Below are 8,322 nucleotides of genomic sequence, written 5' to 3'. Positions count from 1 at the left end.
ATTACATCACAACTACTAGCCTTGTGGCTACCAGCCAAATCCCTGTTTTTTTTCTTACTACCCATATAGTGACTGAAGAATATACTGTACAACGAAGTTCTGGAATATATATATATATATATCTTCTTCAGCTCCGCTTCTGTAGATCCAACTTCTCGGGAGACAAGAACCATGTTGTGTGAGCTTTACGGCTGCAAGGTGATGCCTGATTTTTCCATGCGGCTTGCAGAAAACACGAACTGACATGGTTATTACATGTTCATGAATGGACCCTCTTTATTTAAGATGTTTCCACACCGGCTCTCGCGAAAGAAAAAAAAAAGGGAGAAGGAAAACAACTTCAGAAGTCGTGTCTGCTGTGTAGTGTTTCCAATTGATGTGTCAGCAGGTCCTTTTATTTAACGCCAGCCTAATTGGTTAAATTAAGACACCGAAAACTCACATGCAACCTGCAAATTACAATATTTGTCAGGAGGCCTTAGGTTTTCCCAGTTTTTGTTTTTTAAGACATCACATTGTGTATTAAAATACAAGAATTTCAGTGAAGACGAAGGCAAGGTTGGTTCAAGAAAGAACATTTTTGTTAAATTTTATAAACAATTAAAATCATTTAAATGCCAAGAAAGGATATAGGATACAATACAATGGTTGACGAAAACATCCAAATGGTTGGAACCCAAATTGTCCACAAGAGCCTTTGAGTAGACGTCCATCTATGTGCCTATAGATTGGTGTGTTGATGGGCCACAAGAAATTTTGGTTCCTCTCGTGGTGTCCATTTATAGCTGCGCATCCTGGGAAGCTGTGAAGAAACGAATTGTATATCGTAAATGTCACGGGGTATGAAATTTGAGAATAGTGAAAAAACACAGTACCATCACACTGCTTGTAAAAAAAAATTTTATCATTGGATTTTACACAGGAGCGCGCCCCCCCTTTTTTCTTTTTTCTTTACGGGGTATGAAATGACAGAACAGGGGTTCATAGGCTGGCCCTCAGACTCAAGACCCTGTGCTGACCTTTATCTCAGAGGTAGGCTTGATGGTAGCCAGGTCTGAACCCCCAGTGTAACCCTGACTCCTATTCAAGCCCTGATCTTACTACCCCTCTCCCCCACCCTTGGCATGGGTTGCAAAAACAGTAACAAAACCCCACAGAAGTGACACGGACAAGGGAGAACGAAAATTCGTACACACCACACTCAAACACAAAGGAGTGACAATATGTGTACAGGGAAATAAATTAAAGGGAAGGGCGTAAACGCACACCAGGGGAACTTTCACACCACTCAATAGCAGTTACAGATCACCATGAACTGGATTATCACTAACACCAGAATCGCTGTAGCTACTCTGAGGCTATTATCGGAGCATACTGGAAGAAACCAGAACATTCTGGGATTTGTCTCGGCAAAATTAGAACTTTTGGGAAATAAGGTCTTATAACTTTGAAAAGGGAACTAGTAAAGACTAGTGATGATGCTCGAGTGCTTCTTATTCAAATTGAGCAGGTCTGACACTCGAACAGGCTCAACTTGAGTAACGAGCATCATGGAAGTCAATTTGAAACTCAAACATTTTTCCGGACTCCCCTAATAACAGGAGGGCCGGTGATGAAATCTCTCTTTCATCCTCCCCCCTTCCTGGCCCGGTTCTCCGGTTAGAGGTTTCTGGAAAAATCCGAAAAAACATGCCTGCTGGGAAAACAAGTATATCAAGCACCCACATGATACTTCAATGAAGTGACGAGCATCTTGAGCACCCTGATACTCGATTAAGTATCGAACAATGCCGACACTCATCATTAGTAAAATCCACTATTTTTCTCAACTGACCCTTTTCCTAAACTTTGGTACCTTTCTGATAACCCTTTGTAGTTCCTTGGCACCATGCTATTCGCTGTTCTATTTTAAAATGTCCATGCACAAAAGATAGCCATTGGATGAATGTTTGTTCCATAGACCACCATCTCTTTCAAGTCTTATCTGAAATTTCATGTGTTTTCAATGGTAAGAGAGGAGAAAGCTGCTGCCACAGCTGTCTTTCCTCTCTTCCCAGACAACAAAAGAATTGGGCATGGATATTCCAACTGCCTGATCATTCCCCCACCCCAACTTCATCTATTGTTGGAGAGTTTGAAGGCCTCCATAAACATGAGATAGCCGTTGGCCAAATGTTTGTTCCATAGACCACCATCTCTCTCAAGTCTTGTCTGAAATTTCATATGTTTTCAATGGTAAGAGAGGAGAAACCTGCTACCAGAGCTGTCTATCCTCTCTTCCCAGAAAACTAAAGAATTGAGCATGGAAATTCTAACTGCCCGATCATTCTCCCACCCCAACTTCATCTGTTGCTGTAGAGTTTGAAGGCCTCAATACACATTAGATGGTCATCCGATTTTACTGAAAACGTCAATTTTGGCCAACTTTTATCTAACGTGTATGAGGGCCTGTAGGCTCTGTTCACACTACGTAACAGACTGACGTTGCAGGTTTACACTGGGCATAGATCTCTATGGGAATATTTACTGTTCTAAATAACTATTGGTGACCAAAGACAGATCATGGTCACCAACACCGGAAGTTATAGATGACTGAGGAAGATGCAAGGTACATGGACAGCAGGATGCACCAATAGTATATATATATATATATATATATATATATATACTGTGTATATATATATATATATACAGTATATATATATATATATATATATATATATATATATATATATATATATATATTATATATATTTGGGTTCTTCTACTTTAGGTACACAATGGACCATCCTGGCTTTATTGCCAATCGATGGAATAATATTTTCCACCGAGGCGGGACAACATGGGGGTCGTTTTGCAGCCATGTTGACTATAGCATTTGGACAGTTATTTTTGGCAAGCGTAACAATGTAAAAAATAGAAGTTTTGGGCGTGTGCGGTACAAAGGAAAAGCTAACTAGGGAAAGGGTGTTACACAGAAAATTTGATATTGCATCATCATAGTGTGAAAATCACTAGATTTATGAGTAGGCTTTATTGGTTATGTCTCAGCTGCTCGTTAAATGCGTAGGTTTTCACCAGTTAATGTCCACTAATCATAGGTATTTGCCATGTGGCTCTGGGCTGGGCTTTAAATGGGCACCAGCAATCAAGCAGGAGCAGGGTATATACCCTACTAAGAGCGTCAGTGCTCATATCTCAACTGGACATGGACCAGTAACCGAATGTCCTCTTCATGGGAGACTTGCTATGTCTTGGCAGAGGTTAGATCCTACTAGGGCCAGAGCCGGACTCCTTAAATGCTCATTTTAATATAAGGCAGGAAAACTGAATTGCACAGGATATCACAAAAATGAGTAGACCCCTCAGATTTTTGTAAATTTTTTATTATATCTTCTAGTGAGACAGCACTGAAGATCTGACCCTGTGATACAATGTACACTAAGCGTCATAATACAACCAAAAAACATTTCTAGCACAAAAATGAAAAAAAAAATATGGCGGCCATTTGTTGACAATAAAATACTTTTTTATGCTGTAATTCTATTTTATTCTTTTACTTTTTGGACAATTCATTTTTAAAAAATGCTTAAAACAAATAAAAAAAAATAATAATGATTAAAGAAAAATAACGGTCCACTTTTTGCACAATTTTATTTTTGAAGAATGTTTATAAAAATATGTAAATAAATCATTTTTTTTTTTTTTTTTTTAAATAAAGGTCCTCAACGACACCTAAAATTATTTTCTAACCTCAAAAAATAGGAGGGCCTTTGACTGAGTTGTTTGTCCTTCGAAGACTAAAATATTCTGGTTGTTAAGAGGTTAAGAAATGGCTTCTCTTTAGGTCGAGCTGCACCTTGAATTGCTATCTGCCGAGACATCGGGTCACCTGAGGACAGAGCTAATATGAAAGCGTTTTTTTTTTTTCCGAGCAAGGTCAATAACGTTGCCTGGCACTGTGTTAATTGATTTTCTTTGAATATGTGAGCGAAGAGATAAGTTTGTTAGAGACCTCGAGTCTCCGCGAGCTGCTGTTCTGTAGGACTGAAGACATACATCCGAGAACATGATTAAACCGGCCCTACGCCAAGACTTATGCAATCGAGCATTATCGTTCACTGAACTGTCATTATTTATACCCATCCAGAATTTTACTGTGTAAATCTTAAAGTAGACTCCTAACTTCTAACCAAAGCCAATAGAACGCAACACATAAAAGAAAAAAGTCAAAAAGATCTGAAAAGTATCCAAAATCTGTCAGCGGAGAGTAGCATAACGTAGGGGCAGAGACCCTCATTCCATTGATATGTAAGTTACTGGGTTACCTGCTGTAGTTTTGATGAAATAACTGTTTTATCAGCAGGAGATTATCATTAAAGGACTGGTAAACCTGATTGTAGGTAGTCCTCCATATTCGTAGGTTCTGTATAACTGGAAGATGGCACAGGTCAGTAGTCATGGGTGAGTTGTTGCTCTCTGATGATGCACGCTACTTGATTCCTTACGGAGACCATCAGTTCTTTAAAAACACCAAAAAATCTATACTCGATAGTCCCTCGATGAAAACTGTACACACCCAGTAGCGGGTACACAACTTCTTGTATGTTTCAGTTGCATGGGTAACTGTCACCTGGGACAGTGTCTTGTCTTCTGAGCTTTTCCGTTTTGGTCAGTTATTTTTAGAAAATGGATAGGTGATAAATATTGTGTGGCGCCCCTGAGGCTCTGGTCGCCACAGGGTACTGCGCCTCAATTAAGGCGCGGTATTTATCTCAGGTAAGGAGGGTGTTAATTACCGGTGTTCCACATTCACACACTACACACAGCTCAGGAGCCTACACACAGAGTGGGTTGGTTCAGAGTAGGCAGGGGGGTGGCCAAACGAACATGGACTTCCCAGTCATTGAAGCGAGCCACCTGGGGGCACGTTCCACTGGGAATAGAAATAGGCCCAGCACACAACACACGCACATCATGAGCAGACCCGTCAGGACCATAGTCTGGCAAGACATCTCTGGAAAACTTGGACTTTACTGGGCCCGAGGCTTGGAGCGAGAGCTCAGCCAGGGTACCTAACTGTGGAGTGGGTCACCCTAGAAATAGGACTCTCACTCTTTATCTCTCTCAAAACACCAGTAGTGACCCCTTACCGGATCAGGGATTGACCGGAGCTCATCATGGCAGTGACCAGTGTGACCGAGGTGGCAGCTGAAGTTGTCAGTAAACTACACCCTGAACCCGCAGAGACTGTGTTGGTTCGTCCTTACCGGCACCCAGTACTTAGGTGCCAATGTCCCTTACAACCCTCATCATCCACCCAGAGCCCGCTCCGCCTGTGGGGAGCGACACCATCCCGGCTGCCTTATCGCCTAGAACCCGGCAGCGGAGACTATTCCCTGGCTACATACCACAGTGTTATGATTCAGGGACCGAGGAGAATCAACAAAAAAAGGTAAAAACTAGGAAAATACAGAGTGTCACCAGAGTGGTTGGAAACTCAGCTGACTGCAGACCTTACACTGACAACACAACTAGAAGTAGCTGTGAGACGAGCCTACGATGACCCAGTCGCCTCGACACAGACGAAGAACTAATTCTTCCTAAAGGGAGAAAAACACAAAAAGCTAATCTGCCTCGGAGCAGTACACCCAAAGATATAGATAGCCCCCAAACATATAAAACCGGGGAGACAAGATGAAACACAGTACACAGGTAGAACACAGATTCAGCAAAGATGAGGTCCAAACTATCTATATAGGAAAGGACAGAAAAGAGCACTGTCTGCAGCTGTGCAATACCCTAGAAAAAACCAACACACCTGATAGGAAAAAAGCTGAGACCACACAGCCTCTCCCCCACTATATCAGGACTCTGGTGTTACTGGGATCCAAGCAAAACACTAATATAGAGGAAGGACTAAAATTAATACCAAGCATGACAAAACACATACATTGCAGAATATGGAGCAAGTTACACAGACATTCCCAGCAGGGAATGATCCAACTCCACCCAGAACTCCACAAGCAAAATCAGGAGACCAGCCTTAATACCTCCAATAAACAACAGAAAAATGGAAACAAAACCAGCAGAAGTACAAAGACCAAACTTATCTGTTAGGAGTTCAGGTGGAAGATAGGGCAGGCTTCAGAATATCCCCAGCACCACAAGAAGCAACATTGATCACTGGCCCAGACCAAGAGAAAACTGCTCAGTTATATAGGCCCAGTCTGAAGAACCTGATTTCCAATCATCATCAGCTGTCTGGCTTCTGTTAAGCAGACCAACTCAACTATTAGCACTGGCCACAAGAGGGAGTCATAACCAGAACCCAGTCCAAATGTGTTCACAACACCACAGGTGGCGTCATGACAAACTTTCCCCAATACCCCGCTTTCCCCACCATTTACTGTACGCCTCGGGGCAACGTAACAGGGCCAGGCCACCCCGTGACAACACCTGACCCGACCCGAAACGGCCCGGTGATGAGTAGGTTAACCACCTGCCCAGTGGGGCGCAACAATTGTTTCTGGGATAACCAATAACTTATGTGGCCAAATCTATTCCTAGTGGTAACTCTGGGATCCGTCTTGCTTTGGTTGTCCCCTTGAGGAAATATCCGTGACTGTCACTGTCGTGTGTGATCCTGAAAAAATTACTTGTACTCAGTTGTTAAACTAATGAGGCACTCACATTAAATAAAAATAAAAACTGACTCCAAATCTACTCTATATGTCCTTGAACATATACAGTAAATCTCCCCACTAGCTGCCATTTTCATAGTTGCTGTCTTCATGGTGTTAGAATAATTAGCGCTTTCGTATAATTTCACACGTAACCTGTGAAATATGCGTATGATTAGTGTGCGGTGATTTTGTCATTGTTTTTCTGTATCATTTTTTGTGAATTAGCCCTTATCTGGAGAATACACATTGCAATAGTGGAGCAGCTGTAATTAAACACTTTCAATGGCTGCAGGCGTGCTCGACTTCCCAGTGAACATTACAGAGGCGCTAAGTAGGTTGATTTTCGGTAAATATTTGGTATATTCCACCCTACACAACTCTGTACATTGAGTTTGCTCAGATTTACAGCTAGCTCCTTTTTGACACGATTCCTCCTGTGCGTCTTGGATGCAATAGGTGACTGCTGCAATATAGATTCCGGGGATGCTGAGCTGTCAGTATGGTGATTGACAGCTCAGCCGTCCAATCTGAGACTGGGAGGTTCTGGGTTTTCCGATTGCACCCTGTTCGGTTTGATTGCCCAGCTATTTAGCTGAGAAGTCAGTCCCAGAACAATGCCAGTCTTAAGGGGGCTTTACACGCTGGGATATCGCTAACAATATATCGTCGGGGTCACGGTGTTTGTGACGAACATCTGGCATCGTTAGCGACATCGCAGCGTGTAATGTGACGCCCTGGCAAAACCAGGGTGTCACAGAGCCTGCAAAAATCCAGCAAAGTGCAGGTGTCGCGGGCGGAGGAGGGGACACCGCGCTCTCCCACTGCTCGGGTCCGGCTGCCGCTGCTGCTGCGGCCTGCTGCTGCTCGGTGGCTCGAGCGATGGGCCGGATCCCGGGGACTCTAGCGGCGCTCCTCGCCAGTGAGTGAAAGGGGGCTGGTGGTTGGGATAATGTATTGTCCGTGACGCCACCCACGGTTGTGGTGATTGAGGGTACACCACCGCTGCTCTGGCTGGGGAACCCGGGAGTGATGGTATGGAGCAGCCAGTTGTTGTTTTGCCCCTCCGTGGGTAGGGGTTGGTGATCCCGGGGCCCAGTGATGGGGTTGGGTAGGGGACAGGCGGGTTATGGGGCCTGTGGAGGTGCAGGGGCGCAGGGCAGCGCTGTGCCACACGGCACGGAGGTACTCACTCAGCCAGTAAAACACGACACAGTTCTCGGTAAACAAACGGCTGGTTGGACGGGTCCCTCGGACGGTTACGGCGCTGATGTTCCCTGCAGTTGACGGTGACGATCTCTTCCCTGCACCTATGTGTAGTTGTTTGGTTGCGATGGGTTCCCACCGGTAACCCGCTCCCCGGCCTGGATATTAGCCGGAGGAGCCCCACTCTTGCCCGCAGGCGCTGGCCCTGGGAAACTGGTGCCTTGGCGGTGGCGGTGTCTCCCCTAACGGTCGGACTGTTGCCTTCAAACGGGACTTGGTTGTTGGGAGACAGACGTCCCCTTCACTGACGGATTTGGCAAATTATGGCGACTCCTAGCCTTGCCGGGATCCGAAAGGCCCCTGCCCTGGTGCTGACTGTTCTTTGTATACCACTCCGGTACCGCCGGGTCACCACCCGCCCACGGTCCTTTCG

General features: G+C 44.4%; 1 long non-coding RNA gene across 2 annotated transcripts in view; it reads right to left on the bottom strand.

Moving 5' to 3' along the window:
- Positions 1–409: 409 nt before the first annotated feature.
- The window catches only part of LOC142301127 (uncharacterized), a 192,722-nt gene continuing 184,809 nt past the window's right edge, over positions 410–8,322 (bottom strand). For both annotated transcript variants that reach the window (XR_012752697.1, XR_012752696.1), the window contains one exon: positions 410–802. This is a non-coding gene — a long non-coding RNA (uncharacterized LOC142301127). The remainder of the gene's footprint in view (positions 803–8,322) is intronic.

The sequence above is a fragment of the Anomaloglossus baeobatrachus genome, chromosome 4, assembly GCF_048569485.1.
Source record: "Anomaloglossus baeobatrachus isolate aAnoBae1 chromosome 4, aAnoBae1.hap1, whole genome shotgun sequence".
NCBI lineage: Eukaryota > Metazoa > Chordata > Amphibia > Anura > Aromobatidae > Anomaloglossus > Anomaloglossus baeobatrachus.
The sequence above is the reverse complement of the archived record's forward strand: the minus strand, read 5'-3'. Positions and strand labels throughout refer to the sequence as shown.